Source organism: Triticum aestivum, chromosome 7A, assembly GCF_018294505.1.
Source record: "Triticum aestivum cultivar Chinese Spring chromosome 7A, IWGSC CS RefSeq v2.1, whole genome shotgun sequence".
NCBI classification, from domain to species: Eukaryota; Viridiplantae; Streptophyta; class Magnoliopsida; order Poales; family Poaceae; genus Triticum; species Triticum aestivum.
The window spans coordinates 27,069,313-27,091,623 of record NC_057812.1 but is presented as its reverse complement, the minus strand read 5'-3'; positions in this window follow the sequence as shown (position 1 = coordinate 27,091,623).

Here is a 22,311-nt window from a genome sequence, read left to right as displayed (position 1 = left end):
GCTGATACGGCTGACGGAACGGAGGAGGAGGAAGCCAATACTTCTGCTGCTTGGCCACTTGAGTAGAGGAAGAAGGAGTAACATCTCTGACTCGCTTCTTGGAAGCATCACACCTCAACTGAGCAGTCTCTTGCTTCAGTGCCATGTTGTAGAACTCATCGTATCTCAAGGGCTCAAAGAGAACAAGAGCTAGCTGAATATCTTCTCTGAGACCATCCCTGAACTGGTATATCATGCTCTTCTCATCAGGGACGTCCTGCTTGGCAAAGCGGGCGAGCTTCTGGAACAACTTGTTGTAGTCATAGACAGACAAAGAGCCTTGCTTCAGATTGCGGAATTCCTCACGCTTGCTTTCAACCACGCTCTGGGGAATATGATGAGCTCGGAAATCTCGACGCAAATCATCCCAAGTGATAACACATCCACCTCTGGAGTCCTTGTACTGCTGGAACCATTCTGCAGCTTGATCTTTGAGTTGGAAGGAAGCGAACTTGACAAAGTCCTCAGGCCTGACGTTACTGCACTCGAAATGCTTGCACAGATCCACAAGCCAATCGTCAGCATCGGTTGCCTCAACACAATTGCTGAAAGTCTTTGGCCCGTTAGCAAGGAACTGGTTGAGTGTAGCAAAGTGACTCTGATTGCTGCCTTGATTCCCTTGGTTGCCTTGATTGCGCTCTTGAAGAATTTGCATGATCAGATGTGTGTTTGCATTGGTTGCGGCCATCACAGCTTGCCATGCCTCCGGAGGAGGTGGAGGTGGTGGCAGATCAGGATTCGGAGTCGTGCGCGTTGGAGGAGCCATCCTGAAGAGGTTGACCACCATTAGCACATTGATAGACAAATATTGAAGCTGAATCCAACAGAATGAAAATTGCAACATATAGTCTTCACATCCGAACAAAATGAACGAATGCATTCCTCTTGAAATGGTCACATATCCATAAATTGAGAAGCCACGTAGAATTAAAGTAGAGAAATAAATCAACAAGGTACGGATCAAGAACGAATAATCGGTAAGAAATCCCAATCTCAAACCAATATCCGTGGAAGAAAAACTAGAGCTACTAGAATTCCCACCTATGAAACTCCCGAACCTTTCCGGTTATGCAATCAGGTGTTGGGGATACAGGGGAAGCATAATATCTCACCCAAACTAGCAAATCCTACATCCAGTTGTATCCATCCTTCAACACATAACCAAGAAAACTTCGGAAACCATCTACCTCAACCTTCGAAAAGCATCCGTTATACAAGTTATGGCGATACTCCCGAACTCCCGCCCCAGTACTGGGTGGCGTCGAGGTTATCTCACCAGCAAACTTCATAAAAGAGATTTTCCATGTCGGCGTACTAGACTCAGGTATTCCAGAACTGCAACGATAAAATTATGATGACAACACCTCAGAGCTCAACTCCCCGGGACACTTCCACTAAACCCCTGACAGGAGGCACCAAGACAATGTTCTCATCATAAAACCATCGGAACGATTCTAAGATACCCGCGTGATCCTAAAATTTTTTTTAGTGAAATTTGAGAAGAGAAGAGTCAAAACTCTACGTCAGGATGCCTTACCAGAGCGATGAGGAGACTGGGAAGTAAAAAGAATTTCTAAACTCTCCGATATATAATTCCTAAATGACTCAAAACATTTTTCTAGACACAACTCGGCCGCTAAAAATGATCAAGCAATGGGGCTCCTAAGGTCGGGGAAGGCTCTGATTACCAACTTGTAACACCCTCGATGCGACTATAGCTCCCACGTGTCGAGGCACGACTTAGAGACATAATCGCATTGAAGGCATATGTCGCAAGTTAGGCAATCTTCACAACATCCCATGTAATATAATAATGAAAAGGGAGATAACATAGTAGGCTTACACTCGCCACGTCAATCAAGTACATAAATAACATTACATCATCCAAACACTCATGGCCCGACTACAGCGCCAAAATAAAAGAGAACCCAACATGTGACACGGTCCCAATCGCCCCCAACTGGGCACCACTACTGATCATCGGGAAAGGAAACATAGTAACGTTGAGAGTCTTCGTCGAACTCCAACTTGAGCTCATACGCGTCTCCTGGACCGGAATCATCAGGCCCTGCATCTAGTGTAATAGTAATCTGTGAGCCACAGGGACTCAGCAATCTCGCACCCTCGCGATCAAAACTATTTATGCTTATAGGTATGGCAAGGTAAATATATGGAGCTGCAGCAAGCGACTAGCAAGTATGGTGGCTAACTTATTCACAAAGGAGAGCGAGAAGAGGAGGCAAAGCGCGAGCGAGAAACTAGAGAGCAACCTGCGCAAACATTACTCCAACACCATGTCCACTTCCCGGACTCCGCCGAGAAGAGGCCATCACGGTAACACACTCAGTTTATTCATTTTAATTAAATTAAGGTTCAAGTTATCCACAACCGGACATTAACAAATTCCCATCTGCCCATAACCGCGGGAACGGCTTTCGAAAGTTCAATCCCTGCAGGGGAGTCCCAACTTAGCCCATGACAAGCTCTCACGGTCAACGAAGGAATAGACCTCCTCCCAAGATGTTCGGATCAGACTCGGTATCTCGGTAACTCAAGACACTTCGACAGGTTAAAACAAGACCAGCAACACCGCCCGAATATGCCGACAAATCCCGATAGGAGCTGCACATATCTCTTTCTCAGGGCACACTCAGATTGTCCTAGGTACGGGTAGGCCAGCCCAGAGTTGCCCCTGGTGGCCACCGGTAGCTGACAGGTGGACCAACACTCAGAGGAGCACTGGTCCGGGGAGGTTAAAATAAAGATGACCCTTGAGTCTGCAGAACCCAAGGGAAAGAAAAGGCTAGGTGGCAAATGGTAAAACCAATGTTGGGCATTGCTGGAAAAGCTTTAATCAAGGCGAAATATCAAGGGGTTCCCATTATAACCCAACCGCGTAAGGAACGCAAAAATCCGGGAACATAACACCGATATGACGGAAACTAGGGCGGCAAGAGTGGAACAAAACACTAGGCGAGAGGCCGAGCCTTCCACCCTTTACCAAGTATATAGATGCATTAAGATAACATAGCAATATAATGATATCCCAACAAGTAAGTAAAAGATGTTCCAATAAGGAACGGCCTCCAATCTTCACCTGCAACTAGCAACGCTATAAGAGGGGCTGAGCAAAGCGGTAACATAGCCAATCAACGGTTTGCTAGGACAAGGTGGGTTAGAGGTTTGACATGGCAATTTGGGAGGCTTGCAAGCAAGTGGTAGGCATCGTAGCATTGGCATAGCAAAAGAGCAAGCAAAACTAGCATAGCAAAGATAGTAGTGATTTCGAGGGTATGATCATCTTGCCTGCACAGTTGTCAGAGTTGACTGGATCCTCGAAAGCAAACTCAACGGGCTCCTCGTTAGTGAACTCGTCTCCCGGCTCTACCCAAACAAGACAAACAGGCAACAAGGATACAATCAACCACGTGCAAGACCAAGCAATATGATGAAATGATGATATGCTATGCGGGATGCGATGCGGGATGCAAAATGCAAGATATGACAGGAAATGCATGAACCTGGCCTCAACTTGGAAATCCAAATGTGCCACTGGAAAGATGAGATGAAATCGCTTGAAAACGATATAAAGAACGCCGGAATCGGAGTTACGGTTTGGAAATGGCAAGCGATTCAAATATGACATCGGTCTGCGATTTACAGCAAGTAGGCATCTAAATGCAATGAAATGAACATGCTACAGCATCCAAAAATGGCATAAAAATACATGGAAGGGAAGCATTCAAGATGCTTAACACAAGTCTAGCACTGAGCTACGGCCAATTCATCCATTAGGAGGTTCAAACAAGCATGGCAAAAACGCAAATGGTAAAACAGATCTCAGACTTAGTGAAATTAACACTTGTCTGGAATTTCAGATCATATAGCCCTCTTCGGAGCAACAAAATAACATGCTACAGGACCTGAACATGACAAAGAAAGACATGGCATGGAGCTACTCAATAAGCTTAACAAAAGTCCCTTAGTGACCTTGAGCCAAAAGGGATCACAAAATATACTAACAAGCACACGAACATAACAAAAACATAATCAGTTTTCAGACTTAGTGAAAACTGGGACATGCTGAAACATAACTCACGAAGGCATGTTTACGAGCTTGATGCACTCACCACGGTGCAGGTCATGGCAAGACAAGCTTACATCCCTTAAGTAGGCACAAAATGAAAGCTAGAAATGGCAAGAACAATGGCATAGCATGCACGGATCAACTACAATAACATCGGCAAAATCGCAAACAAGTTGACAATCTGCCCAGATTGACAAAGTAGCAAAAGTAGAGCTTGATTGACTCAAGCTAGGGTGCTCCATAATTGTAAAAAAAGACATGGATTGATAGAGCACTACAATATTAACAAAACTCCCTTACTGATCATCCTCAAAAGAGGCACGGATCACTAGGAAACAACAAGAACATATGGCATCATGAACTAAACAATCCCAGGTCTAAGTGAAATCACTAAGTCCCTGAGAACAGACTTAGCAAGTGCACCACTTTGCAAGCTTGCACAAGTCACCACACACATCCTAAAAATACATGGGTTGCACCTCTGGAAAGATGACAAAACCCTTAACAATACATATGTAGAACTCACGGGCATATCATGCACACAATAATCATGGCAAAAATGACAAAAGTGCTAAACGGAGTAGCGGATCTGATAATTAACTCAAGTAGCCCTTTCTAACAGCATTTCGGGCATCAAGATGAGCTCAAATGAAAATAATGCAATGGAATGAAATGATGTACTCTCTGATATGAACATTTTGATATGCTATATGCATGAATCGGAGCTACGGATGCAAAGTTACGGGGCCCCGAACAGAGGCACTTGGATGTGCAATTTCGGGAGTTAGTGAAAATTATACCTCCGGCAAATTCAAACCGGGACGGGACGGTTCCGGGACGGAGCGGTGCGGGGACGGGCGAGGGCGTTTGGATCGGGGACCGGTGGATCTGGTCCCGATCTGGATCGGATCTGGCCGGAGCTCCGGCGAGCTCAAGTGCTCCGACGAGGGGCGGCAGTGGCGAGGCGGGCGCCGGCGGAGGTGGTCGCGGCCAGCGGCGGAGCTCGGCAAGCCCGGGCGCGGGGCGCGGAGCCCGATGGCGGCGGTTGCGTGCGGCAGGCGGGGCGAGCTCGGCGGCGGAGGCGGCGGGCGGCGCGGCAGGCGACGAGAGGCGGTGGGCGCGGGCCGGGGAGGGCAGGCGACAGCGGAGAGCCTTCGGGCCACGGGGGCCTGGCCCGGGCCACGCGAGCTTCGGCGGGAGGCGGCGGCTGCGCGCCACGTGGCGCTCTGCCAGTGGCCGCGGGTGGCGGCGCGGCGTTTCCGGCCGGAACGGACACGTCCGGCGCGGCGCGAGGTGGATTTTAGGGTTTTGGGGAGAGGAAGAGATCCAAAAACGGAGGGGTCTATTTATAAGCATAGAGGGAGTTAGGAGAGTACAAATGAGGTGCGGTTTTCGGCCACACGATCGTGATCAAACGCTCTAGGACATGGAGCAGAGTTTGGTAGGTTTTTGGCCAAAATAGAGGGGTGTTGGGCTGCAACACACATGAGGCCTTTTCGGTCCCTCGGTTAACCGTTGGAGTACCAAATGAAGTCCAAATGGTACGAAACTTGACAGGCGGTCTACCGGTAGTAAACCAAGGCCGCTTGGCAAGTCTCGGTCCAATCCGGAAATGTTTAATCCCCACACACGAAAGAAAGCTAGAAATGACCACCGGAGGAGAACGAAGTGCCGGAATGCAAAACGGACAACGGGGAAAATGCTCGAATGCATCAGATGAACACGTATGCAAATGCAATGCTCATGATGACATGATATGAGATGCATGACAACGACAACAACACATGGAGACAAAAACCCGAACCCGATGAAATAAATATAACTTAACGCCGGAAATGGTAAGAGTTGGAGTACAAATAGGGAAAGTTACATCCGGGGTGTTACAGGTCCTTACGGAAACTAAGGGATATTAAGGCCTCCTTTTAATAGAGAACCGGAACAAAGCATTAACACATAGTGAATACATGAACTCCTCAAACTACGGTAATCACCGGTAAGTATCCCGATTATTTTCACTTCGGGGTTAACGGATCATAACACATAATAGGTGACTATAGACTTGCAAGATAGGATCAAGAACACTCATATATTGATGAAAACATAATAGGTTCAGATCTGAAATCATGGCATTCGGGCCCTAGTGACATGCATTAACCATAGCAAAGTCATAGCAACATCAATCTCAGAACATAGTGGACACTAGGGATCAAACCCTAACAGAAACTAACTCGATTACATGATAGATCCCATCCAACCCATCACCGTCCAGCAAGCCTATGATGGAATTACTCATGCACGACGGTGAGCATCATGAAATTGGTGATGGAGGATGGTTGATGATGATGATGGCGACGGATTCCCCTCTCCGGAGCCCCGAACGGACTCCAGATCAGCCCTCCCGAGAGGTTTTAGGGCTTGGCGACGGCTCCGTATCGTAAAACGCGATGATTTCTTCTCTCTGGTTTTTTCTCATCGAAACTCAATATATGGAGGTGGAGTTGGAGTCGGAGACGCAATAGGGGGGCCCATGAGGTAGGGGGCGCGCCCTAGGGGGGCAGGCGCGCCCCCCACCCTCGTGGAGAGACGGTGGGCCCCCTGGCCTTCATCTTTGGCAGGTATTTTTCTTATTTTCTGGAAAGTGTCTCCGTGAAGTTTCAGGTCATTCCGAGAACGTTTGCTCCTGCACATAAATAACACCATGGTAATTCTGCTGAAAACAGCGTCAGTCCGAGTTAGTTCCATTCAAATCATGCAAGTTAGAGTCCAAAACAAGGGCAAAAGTGTTTGGCAAAGTAGATATGTTGGAGACGTATCAAGGGTCACCTTGCTGCATATGTGTTGACTTTCATCCTGATGAGGCCCCCTTTGTAAGAGATGTTCCCGGAGGCAGGAGCCCATCTGTTGTCATAGGGGGTTGGTCCGCTTGGCCTCCTCCTGTGATACATTGGTAACACAGCAGGTGGCGGGCTCGACCATCACTGACAGTATAAATACAAGTGAAGGAATGCCCACCATACAACCACTTGAGAAATGAGGAGAGCCTCGATGAACTAAAAGTCAACCAATATGCAACAAGGCGACCCTTACCTGTGTTGAGTTGTCGAGTGCGGAGGTTCTAGGTTAGGAATTTAGTGGCAAGGGGTTAGGGGTTTAGGTTATGGATCACTCGAGGTTGAAGGCCAAGGACTATTATGTTCTATTTTATCTGAATCAATGAATGTTGTCCACCAAGACTGCAGGACTGTTCCGTTCATAAGTCCAACATGATATATGTTATCGTGGGGTCCCTCTAGTTTGATTGTGCCCTAGATATTTTTTTCATGTCGACTAACAAACCACTCTCGTATCAGATGTAGCAAACATGTGATACTGGAGTGGTTTGTGAACCAAAATCAATGAAAATCTCGGGAACTGTCAAGCTACAACCTCTTAACAGTAATGTATATGATGTTGGTGTTGGGGAACGCAGTAATTTCAAAAAAAATTCCTACGAACACACAAGATCTATCTAGGTGTTGCATAGCAACGAGAGGGGAGAGTGTTGTCCACGTACCCTCATAGACTGAAAGCGGAATCGTTATGACAACGCGGTTGATGTAGTCGTACGTCTTCACGATTCGACCGATCCTAGCACCGTAGGTACGACACCTTCATGATCTGCACATGTTCAGCTCACTGACGTCCCACGAACTCTAGATCTAGCTGAGGTTGAGGGAGAGTTTCGTTAGCACGACGGCTTGATGACGGTGATGATGAAGTTACCATTGCAGGGTTCGCCTAAGCACTACAACGATATGACCGAGGTGGAAATCTATGGAGGAGGACACCGCACACGGCTAAACAATCAACTTATGTGTCTATGGGGTGCCCCCTCCCCCATATATAAAGGGGGGAGGAGGAGAGGGCCGGCCTAGGAGGAGGCGCGCCCAATGGGGGGCCATCCTACTCCAAGTAGGTTTGCCCCCCCCCTTTCCTATTCCTACTAGGAGAAGGAGGAAGGAGGAGGAAAGGAGAAGGAAAGGCCCCCCCCCCAAACCCTAAACCAATTCGGTTTGGGCCTAGGGGGCGTGCGCCCACCACTTGCCTACTGCCCTCTTTCTCCACTAGGGCCCATTAAGGCCCATTGACTCCCGGGGGTTCCGGTAACCTTCGGGTACTCCGGAAAATGCCCGAACTCATCCGGAACCATTCCAGCGTCCAAACATAGCCTTCCAATATATCGATTTTTATGTCTCGACCATTTCGAGACTCCTCGTCATGTCCGTGATCACATCCGGGACTCCGAACTACCTTCGGTACATCAAAACACATAAACCCATAATACCGATCGTCATCGAACGTTAAGCGTGCGGACCCTACGGGTTCGAGAACTATGTAGACATGACCGAGACACATCTCCGGTCAATAACCAATAGCGGAACCTGGATGCTCATATTGGCTCCTACATATCCTATGAAGATCTTTATCGGTCAAACAACATAACAACATACGTTGTTCCCTTTGTCATCGGGTATGTTACTTGCCCGAGATTCGGTCGTTGGTGTCATTATACCTAGTTCAATCTCGTTACTGGCAAGTCTCTTTACTCGTTCTGTAATGCATCATCCGCATCATCCTGTGACTAACTTATTAGTCACATTGCTTGCAAGGATCATAGTGATGTGCATTACCGAGAGGGCCCAGAGATACCTCTCCGACAATCGGAGTGACAAATCCTAATATCGATCTATGCCAACTCAACAAACACCGTCAGAAACACCTGTAGAGCATCTTTATAATCACCTAGTTACGTTGTGACGTTTGATAGCACACTTAGTGTTCCTCCGGTATCTGGGAGTTGGATAATCTCATAGTCATAGGAACATGTATAAGTTATGGAGAAAGCAATAGCAATAAACTAAACGATCATAGTGCTAAGCTAACGGATGGGTCAAGTCAATCACATCATTCTCTAATGATGTGATCCCCTTCATCAAATGAAAACTCATGTCTATGGCTAGGAAACTTAACCATCTTTCGTTAACGAGCTAGTCAAGTAGAGGCATACTAGTGACACTCTGTTTGTCTATGTATTCACACATGTACTAAGTTTCCGGTTAATACAATTCTAGCATGAATAATAATCATTTATCATGATATAAGGAAATATAAATAACAACTTTACTATTGACTCTAGGGCATATTTCCTTCAGTCTCCCACTTGCACTAGAGTCAATAATCTATAACATTGTAATGATTCTAACACCCATGGAGTCTTGGTGCTGATCATGTTTTGCTCGTGAGAGAGGCTTAGTCAACGGGTATGCAACATACAGATACGTATGTATCTTGCAAATCTCTATGTCTCCCACCTTGATTTGATCGCGGATGGAATTGAAGCGTCTCTTGATGTGCTTGGTTCTCTTGTGAAATCTGGATTCCTTTGCCAAGACAATTGCACTAGTATTGTCACAAAAGATTTTCATTGGACCCGATGCACTAGGTATGACACCTTGATTGGATACGAACTCCTTCATCCAGACTCGTTCATTTGCTGCTTCTGAAGCAGTTATGTATTCCACTTCACACGTAGATCCCGCCACAACGCTTTGCTTAGAATTGCACCAACTGACAACTCCACCATTAAATAAAAATATGTATCCGATTTGTGACTTAGAGTCATCCGGATCAGTGTCAAAGCTTGCATCGACGTAACCATTTACGACGAGCTCTTTGTCACCTTCATAAACGAGAAACATATCCTTAGTCCTTTTCAGGTATTTCAGGATATTCTTGACCGACGTCCAGTGATCCACTCCTGGATTACTTTGGTACCTCCCTGCTAAACTAATAGCAATACACACATCAGGTCTGGTACACAGCATTGCATACATGATAGAACCTATGGCTGAAGCATAGGAAATGACTTTCATTTTCTCTCTATCTTCTGCAATGGTCGGGCGTTGAGTCTGACTCAACTTCACACCTTGTAACACAGGCAAGAACCCTTTCTTTGCTTGATCCATTTTGAACTTCTTCAAAACTTTATCAAGGTATGTGCTTTGTGAAAGTCCAATTAAGCGTCTTGATCTATCCCTATAGATCTTGATGCCTAATATATAAGCAGCTTCACCGAGGTCTTTCATTGAAAAATTCTTATTCAAGTATCCTTTTATGCTATTCAGAAATTCAGTATCATTTCCGATCAACAATATGTCATCCACATATAATATCAGAAATGCTACAGAGCTCCCACTCACTTTCTTGTAAATACAGGCTTCTCCAAAAGTCTGTATAAAACCATATGCTTTGATCACACTATCAAAGCGTATATTCCAACTTCGAGAGGCTTGCACCAGTCCATAAATGGATCGTTGGAGCTTGCACACTTTAGCACCTTTTGGATCGACAAAACCTTCTGGTTGCATCATATACAACTCTTCTTTAAGATATCCATTAAGGAATGCAGTTTTGACATCCATTTACCAAATTTTAGAATCATAAAATACAACAATTGCTAACATATTCGGACGGACTTAAGCATCGCTACGGGTGAGAATGTCTCATCGTAGTCAACTACTTGAACTTGTCGAAAACCTTTCGCAACAAGTCGAGCTTCGTAGACAGTAATATTATCGTCAGCGTCTTCTTCTTGAAGAAGCATTTATTCTCTATGGCTTGCCAATCATCGGGCAAGTCAACCAAAGTCCACACTTTGTTCTCATACTTGGATCCCATCTCAGATTTCATGGCCTCAAGCCATTTTGTGGAATCTGGGCTCATCATTGCTTCCTCATAGTTCGTAGGTTCGTCAAGATCAAGTAACATGACCTCTAGAACAGGATTACCGTACCACTCTGGTGCGGATCTTACTCTGGTTGACCTACGAGGTTCGGTAGTAACTTGATCAGAAGTTTCATGATGATCATCATTAGTTTCCTCACTTACTGGTGTAGGAATCACTGGAACTGATTTCTGTGATGAACTACTTTCCAATAAGGGAGCAGGTACAATTACCTCATTAAGTTCTACTTTCCTCCCACTCACTTCCTTCGAGAGAAACTCCTTCTCTAGAAAGGATCCATTCTTAGCAACGAATATCTTGCCTTCGGATCTGTGATAGAAGGTGTACCCAACGGTCTCCTTTTGGGTATCCTATGAAGACACATTTCTTCGATTTGGGTTCGAGCTTATCAGGTTGAAGCTTTTTCACATAAGCATCGCAGCCCCAAATTTAAGAAATGACAACTTGTGTTTCTTGCCAAACCATAGTTCATAAGGTGTCGTCTCAATGGATCTCGATGGTGCCCTATTTAACGTGAATGCAGCCGTCTCTAAATCATAACCCCAAAACGATAGCGGCAAATCAGTAAGAGACATCATAGATTGCACCATATTTAATAAAGTGCGGTTACGACGTTCGGACACACCATTACGCTATGGTGTTCCAGGTGGCGTGAGTTGCGAAACTATTCCGCATTGTTTCAAATGAAGACCAAACTTGTAACTCAAATATTGTCCTCCACGATCAGATCGTAGAAACTTAATTTTCTTGTTATGATGATTTTCCACTTCACTCTGAAATTCTTTGAACTTTTCAAATGTTTCAGACTTATATTTCATCAAGTAGATATATCCATATATGCTCAAAGCATCTGTGAAGGTCAGAAAATAACGATACCCGCCACGAGCATCAACACTCATCGGACCGCATACATCAGTATGTATTATTTCCAATAAGTCTGTTGCTCGTTCCGAAGAATGGAGTTTTAGTCATCTTGCCCATGAGGCATGGTTCGCAAGTACCAAGTGATTCATAATCAAGTGATTCCAGAAGTCCATCAGAATGGTGTTTCTTCATGCGCTTTACACCAATATGAACCAAACGGCAGTGCCACAAATAAGTTGCACTATCATTATTAAACTTATATCTTTTGGCTTCAATACTATGAACATGTGTATCACCACTATCAAGATTTAGTAAAAATAGACCACTCATCAAGGGTGCATGACCATAAAATATATTATTCATATAAATAGAACAACCATTATTCTCTGATTTAAATGAATAATTGTCTTGCATCAAACAAGATCCAGATATAATGCTCATGCTTAATGTTGGCACCAAATAACAATTATTCTGGTCTAAAACTAACCCCGAAGGTAGATGTAGAGGTAGCATGCCGACGACGATCACATCGACTTTGGAACCATTTCCCACGTGCATCGTCACCTCGTCCTTAGTCAATCTTCGCTTAATCCGTAGCCCCTATTTTGAGTTGCAAATATATTAGCAACAGAACCAGTATCAAATACTCAGGCGCTACTGCGAGCATTAGTAAGGTACACATCAATAACATGTAGATCAAATATACCATTCACTTTGCCATCCTTCTCCGCCAAATACTTGGGGCAGTTCTACTTCCAGTGACCAGTCCCTTTGCAGTAGAAGCACTCAGTCTCAGGCTTAGGTCCATACTTGGGTTTCTTCACTTGAGCAGCAACTTGCTTTCCATTCTTCTTGAAGTTCCCCTTCTTCTCTTGACACTTTTTCTTGAAACTGGTTGTCTTGTTGACCATCAACACTTGATGCTCCTTCTTGATTTCTACCTCCGCAGCCTTTCACTGCGAAGAGCTCGGGAATAGTCTTATCCATCCCTTGCATATTATAGTTCATCACGAAGCTCTTGTAGCTTGGTGGCAGTGATTGAAGAACTCTGTCAATGACACTATCAACTGAAAGATTAACTCCCAGCCGAGTCAAGTGATTGTGGTACCCAGACTTTCTGAGTATATGTTCACTGACAGAACTATTCTCCTCCATTTTGCAGCTGTAGAACTTATTGGAGACTTCATATCTCTCAATCCGGGCATTTGCTTGAAATATTAACTTCAACTCCTGGAACATCTCATATGCTCCATGACGTTCAAAATATCGTTGAAGTCCTGGTTCTAAGTCGTAAAGCATGACACACTGAACTATCAAGTAGTCATCAGCTTTGCTCTGCCAGGTATTCACAACATCTGGCGTTGCTCCTGTAACGGGTTTGGCACCTAGCGGTGCTTCCAGGACGTAATTCTTCTGTGCAACAATGAGGATAATCCTTAAGTTACGGACCCAGTCTGTGTAGTTGTTACCATCATCTTTCAACTTAGCTTTCTCTAGGAACGCATTAAAATTCAACGGAACAACAGCATGGGCCATTTATCTACAACAACATAGACATGCAAAATACTATCAGGTACTAAGTTCATGATAAATTAAAATTCAATTAATCAAATTACTTAATAACTCCCACTTAGATAGACATCTCTCTAATTATCTAAGTGATCACGTGATCCATATCAACTAAACCATGTCCGATCATCATGTGAGATGGAGTAGTTTTCAATGGTGAACATCACTATGTTGATCATATCTACTATATGATTTACGCTCGACCTTTTGGTCTCAGTGTTCCGAGGCCATATATGCATATGCTAGGCTCGTCAAGTTTAACCCGAGTATTCTGTGTGTGCAAAACTGGCTTGCACCCGTTGTATGTGAACGTAGAGCTTATCACACCCGATCATCACGTGGTGTCTCGGCACGAGGAACTGTAGCAATGGTGCATACTCAGGGAGAACACTTGTGCCTTGAAATTTAGTGAGAGATCATCTTATAATGCTACCGCCGAACTAAGAAAAATAAGATGAGGAAAGGATAAACATCACATGCAATCAAATAAGTGATATGATATGGCCGTCATCATCTTGTGCCTTTTGATATCCATCTTCAAAGCACCGTCATGATCACAATCATCACCTTGATCCCCATCGAAGCATCATTGTCGTCTCGCCCACTATTTCTTCCACAACTATCGCTACCGCTTAGTGATAAAGTAAAGCAATTACATGGTGATTGCATTTCGTACAATAAAGCGACAACCATATGGCTCCTGCCAGTTGCCGATAACTGTGTTACAAAACATGATCATCTCATACAACAATTTATATAATCACGTCTTGACCGTATCACATCACAACATGCCCTGCAAAAACAAGTTAGATGTCCTCTACTTTGTTGTTGCAAGTTTTACGTGGCTGCTACGGGCTTAGCAAGAACCGTTCTTACGTACGCAAAAAAACCACAACGCGGTATAGTGATTGCTTTTTGATCTTCAGAAAGAACCCTCTTCATTGAATCCGATTCAACTAAAGTTGGAGAATAAGACACCCACTAGTCACCTGTCTCGCGTAAGCGTACACGTAATGTCAGTCTGAGCCGCTTCATCCAACAATACCGCTGAATTAGGAATCAACTAGTGACAGCAAGCAATATGCATATACCCATGCCCACAACTCCTTTGTCTTCTACTCGTGCATATAACATCTACGCATAGACCTGTCTCTGATACCACTGTTGGGGAACGTAGTAATTTCAAAAAAATTCTACAAACACGCAAGATACATCTAGGTGTTGTCCACGTACCCTTGTAGGCCGAAAGCGGAAGCGTTATGACAACGTGGTTGATGTAGTCGTACGTCTTCACGATCCGACTGATCCTAGCACCGAAGGTACGACACCTCCGCGATCTGCACACGTTCAGCTCGGTGACGTCCCACGAACTCTAGATCCAGCTGAGGTCGAGGGAGAGTTTCATCAGCACGACGGCTTGATACGGTGATGATGAAGTTACCGTTGCAGGGCTTCGCCTAAGCACTACAACGATATGACCAAGGTCGAAATCTGTGGAGGGGGGGCACCGCACACAGCTAAACAATCAACTTGTGTGTCTATTGGGTGCCCCCCTCCCCCATATATAAAGGGAGGGAGGAGGACATGGCCGGCCTAGGAGGAGGCGCGCCCAAGGGGGGACAATACTACTCCAAGTATGTCTGCCCCCCCCCCCCCTTTCCTATTCCTACTAGGAGAAGGAGGAAGGAGGAGGAGAGGAGAAGGAAAGGGGGGCCAGCCCCCCAAACCCTAAACCAATTCGGTTTGGGCCTAGGGGGGCGCGCCCCACCACTTGTGTGCTGCCCTCTTTCTTCACTAGGGCCCATTAAGGCCCATTGACTCCCCGAGGGGTTCCGGTAACCACCCGGTACTCCGGAAAATGCCCGAACTCATCCAGAACCATTCCGGTGTCCAAACGTAGCCTTCCCATATATCGATCATTATGTCTCGACCATTTTGAGACTCCCCGTCATGTCCGTGATCACATCCGGGACTCCGAACTACCTTCGGTACATCAAAACACATAAACTCATAATACCGATCGTCATCAAACGTTAAGCGTGCAGACCCTACGGGTTCGAGAACTATGTAGACATGACCGAGACACATCTTCGGTCAATAACCAATAGCGGAACCTGGATGCTCATATTGGCTCCTAGATATCCTACGAGGATCTTTATCGGTCAAACCGCATAACAACATACGTTGTTCCCTTTGTCATTGGTAGTATACTTGCCCGAGATTCGATCGGTGTCATTATACCTAGTTCAATCTCGTTACTGGCAAGTCTCTTTACTTGTTTCGTAATGCATCATCCCGTGACTAACTCATTACTCACATTGCTTGCAAGGCTCATAGTGATGTGCATTACCGAGAGGGCCCAGAGATACCTCTCCGGCAATTGGAGTGACAAATGCTAATCTCGATCTATGCCAACGCAATAAGAACATTGGAAACACCTGTAGAGCATATTTATAATCACCCAGTTACGTTGTGATGTTTGATAGCACACTAAGTGTTCCTCCGGTATCCAGGACTTGCATAATCTCATAGTCATAGGAACATGTATAAGTTATGGAGAAAGCAATAGCAATAAACTACACGATCATAGTGCTAAGCTAACGGATGGGTCAAGTCAATCACATCATTCTCTAATGATGTCATCCCATTCATCAAATGACAACTCATGTCTATGACTAGGAAACTTAACCATCTTTGATTAACGAGCTAGTCAAGTAGAGGCATATTAGTGATACTCTGTTTGTCTATGTATTCACACATCTACTAAGTTTCTGGTTAATACAATTCTAGCATGAATAATAAAAATTACCATGATATAAGGAAATGTAAATAACAACTTTATTATCGACTCTAGGATATATTGCCTTCAGTTGGACATTTTGAAATATGAACACAATAATCCTACAATGTGTATGAGTGGCCCTTTGTGATGCAAATCAAATATAAACAATTCTTTGTTGTTCGATACTAAGGTTACACTTTCTTTGTTGAAGTGCAAACATTCTCCATTCCTAACGCATAGCAGTTTTCCTATGATGGAAGAAGAGACAACCTTTCGGTATTTGTGAAGCTTGGAGTCGTTCGTAATCCTACGAGCAAATTCTTTGAAGAAACTAGTACGGAAATGAATCTTATTCAAACGATCCTACTCCCAAAGTGAGAGATTGCTCGTCTAGAATGGGCTTAGTGTGGACCATTTTTTACATCATGAATATATTTGAAGTCCACACATATTTTTTAATTGGTGAACATTTTTTGAAATTAACAAAAAAACTTCCAATTCAAAATTTCCTTTTACAATTCATAATAATATTTATTTGTTTCATATATTTTTTTGAAAAGGAGGAAGAACCCGGCCTCTGCATCAATCGATGCATGCAGCCATATTATTAATAAAAGTGTAACAGAGTTTGATATCCACAAAAGTTTCACAATCCGAGTGCAAAATGGAAGATAAGATAAAAAAAAAGGTGCCACATCCGGTGATAAAGAACAGACTGGGATGCCTATACACCTAGCCTATTATTAGCTCGCCATCCAAATCGGCTGAAGATAGCCCGTGCTACCGTCTTCCAACGGTTGCACCCAATAACCAAAAGCTCCATGTAGTCCGCATGATTGAGTAATGACCACATACGGATCCAAGTTGTAGCTCTACAGATAACCTGTAAATATTAGTGAAGTTTGTTCTATTAAAAATCAAATCATTTCTAGTATTCCATATCGCCCAAAGTAGTGCACATATCCCTATCCGAATATGTTTGGCTATATGTATATCCACACCATTAAGCCACGTCCCAAATAACGTGTTGATGCTCGTTGGGGGATGAACGTTAAAAGCTATATGCATTGAGCACCATAATAATTTTGCAAGTGTACGGTCGAGAAAGAGGTGTTTAATCGTTTCATTTTAATCGCAATAACAACATCTGGAATTAGCAACCCAACTTCTTTTCAACAAGTTATCTTTGGTTAGTATGACTCCTTTGTGAATGAACCACATGAATATTTTAATTCAGAGCGGAACTTTAATCTACCATATGTGCAATGATCTAGACAATGGCCCGGAATTAATTAGGTCCAGACACATAGATTTCACTGAAAAGGATCTATTCGCAACTAACTTCTAGGAAATTGTATCCTCATCGGCCGATAGTTGAACATCCATCAACCTGCGGACCAGGTGCAACCAATCGTTCCAACGTTCCCCCACTAGGGATCTCCTGAATTGGATATTAAGCGGTATCGAATTTAATACTGTGGTGACATAGTCTTCCTTACGTTGCACAATATTATATAGGGAAGGATATTGCAGAGCCAAGGGCATCTCCCCTAGACATGTGTCTTCCGAGAATCTAGTCTTGATACCATTACTTACTATGAACTTTACCCGTTGGAAGAAGGTTACCTTTATCCTCATTAACCCCTTCCAAAAAGGCGAGTCTGTAGGTCTAGTTGTAGCCTAGACCAAAGTCTTGGTACGCAATTACTTATTCCGCAATATTTGTACCCACATACCCTCGGTCTCAACGGATAACCTGTATAGCCATTTGCTAAGAAAGCACCTATTTTTTACCTCTAAATTCTCGATCCCTAATCCACCTTGGTCCTTTGATCTGCAAATAATATCCCTTCGAGCCAATCGGTATTTCTTCTGAGCCTCATCACTTTGCCAAAAGAAGCGGGATCGATAGAAGTCTAATCTTTTCAGTACCCCAAGCGGCATTTCAAAGAAAGATAAAAGGAACATCGGCAGGCTCATAAAAACCGAATTTATCAAAACCAGCCAACCTCCGTAAGACATTAACTTTCCCTTCCAGCAGCTTAATTAGTCTTTTTTCAAATCTATCTTCTATACATTTTCATTCCTAATTCGTTAAACGCCTATGATGAATTGGGATTCCTAGATAATTAAACGGTAAGGATCCTATTTCACATCCGAACAATTGTCTGTACTCATCTTGTTCTTCTTTTGCTCTTCCAAAGCAGAACAATTCACTTGTGTTAAAGTTTATCTTTAGTCCAGACAATTTCTCAAATAGGCATAACACAGGCTTCATATTCCTGGCTTTAGCAAGGTAATGATCCATGAAAATAATAGTGTCATTAGCGTATTGTAGAATGGAGACACCCCCCTCTACCAGGTGGGGAACGAGTCCTCCTACTTGGCCATTCTATTTAGCCCGACCAATAAGGACAACCAACATATCCGCTACTATGTTGAACAGGACATGAGACATGGAGTCCCCCTGTCTTAACCCCTTATGTGTCATCATTTACCTTTATCCCAACACTGTCTTTCTGTATGAATGTGTCCACCTGAGATCGCCGGGACTCATTGGACCCCTTCATACGTAAGGCTTGCTGGAGGAACGGCCATTGACCTTATCATACGCTTTCTCAAAGTCCACTTTGAAGATAACAGCATCTAGTTTCTTCGTATGAATTTCATGGAGAGTTTCATGTAGGACTACAACCCTTTGTAGGATGTGACGCCCTGGCATGAAAGCGGTTTGAGTTAGTTGAACTACCGAATGAGCTATCCGTGTTAACCTATTCGTACCAACCTTGGTGAAAATCTTGAAGCTTACATTGAGAAGACATATCGTCCTGAATTGCTCAATGCGAGTAGCCTCCACCTTCTTTGGCAACAACTTTATTGTTCCAAAGTTTAGGTGAAATAATTGTAAGTGACCTTCGAACAAGTCCTGGAACATAGGCATAAGATCTCCCTTAATGACATGCCAGCATCTCTTATAAAATTCCACCGAGAACCCATCCGGTCAGGGGCCTTATTTTGTTCCATTTGTGTTATTGCGTCAAACACCTCTTTCTCAGTGAACGGAGCAGACAACACCTCATTCTCGTCTGAGTTGAGCTGAGGTATATCCCCGATTGCGCTCTCATCTAGAGACACAAAATTTTCTTTGGGTGCTCCGAAAAGCTTCTTATAATAATTGGAGATGTACAGTTTGAGGTTTTCGTGCCCTACAATTGCACCCATCTTGTTCAAGTTGAATAATTTTCATCTTCTATGCTTCCCATTAGCTATCAGATGAAAGAATTGGGTATCATCACCCCCTTCGATGATGTTAGAAACCTTCGCTCTAAGCGCCCATTTCATCTCCTCCTCTCTCAAAAGATCTTGTAACTTCTTCTCTGCCTCATTCTTAATATTCCGGTCAGACATATTAAGAAGTGTGGCTTCCGCTCTTAGATCAAGCTCATTAATAATTTGTATTAGTCTCTCCTTTTCAACTTTATATAAACCACTTTGATTCTTGGCCCATCCTCTTAATAAGAATTGGCACAAGTGTCTGATTTTGTTTTGCCATCTATCAATACTAGAAGACCCACCCGACTCCTTGGCCCATTCTGCCGCAATGAGATCCATGAAGCCTTCCCTCTCGAACCATCCTAATTCGAAAGAGAAAATATTTTTGTTTCCCACATGGGTTGCTTCCCCAGAATCGACCAACAATGGGGTGTGATCGGAGATGGCCCTATGTAAAGTGTGAACCGTTACCGAAGGAAATTTCTGTTCCCACTCAACACTAGTGAGAACCCGGTCCATTTTTTCATAAGTAGGAGTTGGTAAAGAGTTGGCCCATGTGAGTTGTCTCCCAGTGCGGTCAATCTCCCTTAAATCAAGACTTCCAATGATCGTATTGAACATGAATGATCATCTTCCATCGAAATTGTCATTATTTTTTTCATCTTGTCTCCTAATGATATTAAAGTCTCCCCCAACCAGAATGGGAAGTCTTTCATCTCCACAAATTCTCACCAAATCTGCAAGGAAATCCGCTTTAAGCTCCGGTTGGGCCGCGCCATAGACGGCCACCAAAGCCCATCTGAAACCATCAACTTTCGACCTTACACGAAATTTGACGGTAAAATCTCCGTAAACCACATTCAACACTTCTAATGATTCGCACTTCAGCCTAAGTAAGATCCCTCCGGACAGTGCCAATCAAAATCAACCCCGCCTGAAATGATGTTGAGAAATTGTGAAGTGAAATTATCTCTATCTGTCTCTAATAAAGCCATAAAATCCGATGTATGCTCTATCGATGCTTCAAAAGGCCGAAGTAAAAAATTCAGTTAAAAACCTGCCAAAGAAAACCCGACGAAAACTGTCATAGAACGGCTCGCCTCGAGCGTACGAGCACTGCATTGGCGCCAGCCCAGTGCGGGATTTAGCGACGTCTTGTCTGCTGATGGCGAAGAATAGGCGGTCAGGCCAGCTGTGATGTTTTTACCTTGTCGATTTTTAACCGATCACTTAACTTACCACTCCAGTTACTAGCGTGTACGCTGCATGACCTAACTGAAAAGAAATTCATTGTGTAGTCGCAAGGGAGCAGTATACACAGAAATTAAACTTTGTCCATATGTTAGTACCCATTCATTAATCAAAGCAGCCAACATCGCATCATGTATATTCATAGCAACGTGTACCTGATGTGTGCTGCAGAGACAGACAGTATCCACGCAGAAGAAGCAAGAGAATCGCTTTGCTTCCACTGCTTTATTGCAGACGAAATGCACCACACAGCAACGTTTTCTCTAAAACATCTGCTTTCTGTAAAGCAGGCCCAATAATGTTCTTTTCACTTAAAAACAAGAGGGGTAGCAGCAGTACACTAGTAGGTATGGAGACTTTGCCTTTCTTAGTAGAAAATAAAAAGGAAGAAGAAGGTAGTCTGGAGGCTTTGCCAGCCCATCCGGATTGATGTTGGTAGTGCTTTAGTGGTCAGATCAGATGGAGCTACAACAGAGCCACTCCTTTAATTGTTTCCCCGTCATCATGAAAAAAAGGAGCAGAGGCAAAAATGGCGAAAGCTTAGGCCACTGACGTGATGAAAGAATGATGGGGAAAACAAATAATGAAAAAGACACATTGATGTGAAAAATGATGAAAAAAGAGACAGATGCAATAATAACGAAACATGTGTGTAGCCCTTTCACTTTGAAAGAAACGCTGACGATTTTATAATCCAAACGGTTGCTCCTTTATGTCCGGAAAAAAAGCCCCTTGTTAAGTAACTGTGTTGACAGGAGCTTTGCCAAATTAGGCCGCGCCGGATGTCCCGAAAAAGAAAATATATCGTGCGGAACAGAGCAGCGCACTTCGCTCATACATGTCGATAGACATATTAATTAACGTCTTCAAAGAGATCTCAATCACTTATTGATGATAAAAGTGTTCCCCGTTTTATATTATAAAGCAAACATACGAAATATCCAGCTCGCTGGGGCCGCAACACAGATAAGCCTAAAAAGAAAAACAAGAAAAAGAAAAAAGAAATAAATGCCGACACCGGCAGATCAATGAAGAAAGGAAGACCGGAAGACGCTGCACCCTCCGAAGAAGCACCACCATGCATGCTCCCAGCATCCCGAAGCGCCGCGCACCAAGCAACACCTTTAACAAGGGATGCGACGACGACGGCGCTGTTCCCCAAACAAGTTCTAGGGTTTTCCCCGGTACACGGGGTAGTGGGAAAGGGATATACCCGACGCCCCTCAGGAAGGTCCGACGGCGCCCGCAGGTGTCACCGCTTCGGTGCCGGACCAGCCAACATGGATTTCTCCCGATCCAAAACCACCACCACCACCCCAGGCACTGCGAAATGCACCACCCGATCAACCGCCCACCAGCCTGTGCCACCACGGTTACCAGACCACCCTCGCCGCCTCTCTGGAGCTACCAACATGAGACCTGGAGAGGGAAAGGAGACATCGGCCACGGGAGCGACCACAACTCGACTAGAAGGAGGGGACAGCCTCCACCGCCGCAATGTAGCCGACCGGACGCGGCGATGAGGACTTGATGGACCCCGATGGCCCGACCGGGCCCACTTGGACCCGGACAGTCCTGTCACCACGCCGCAACTCCCCAACCGACGAAGTCCTCATCGCCCGCAAACCGCCACCACCTCGCTACCACCAGGGAGTGTCGCCA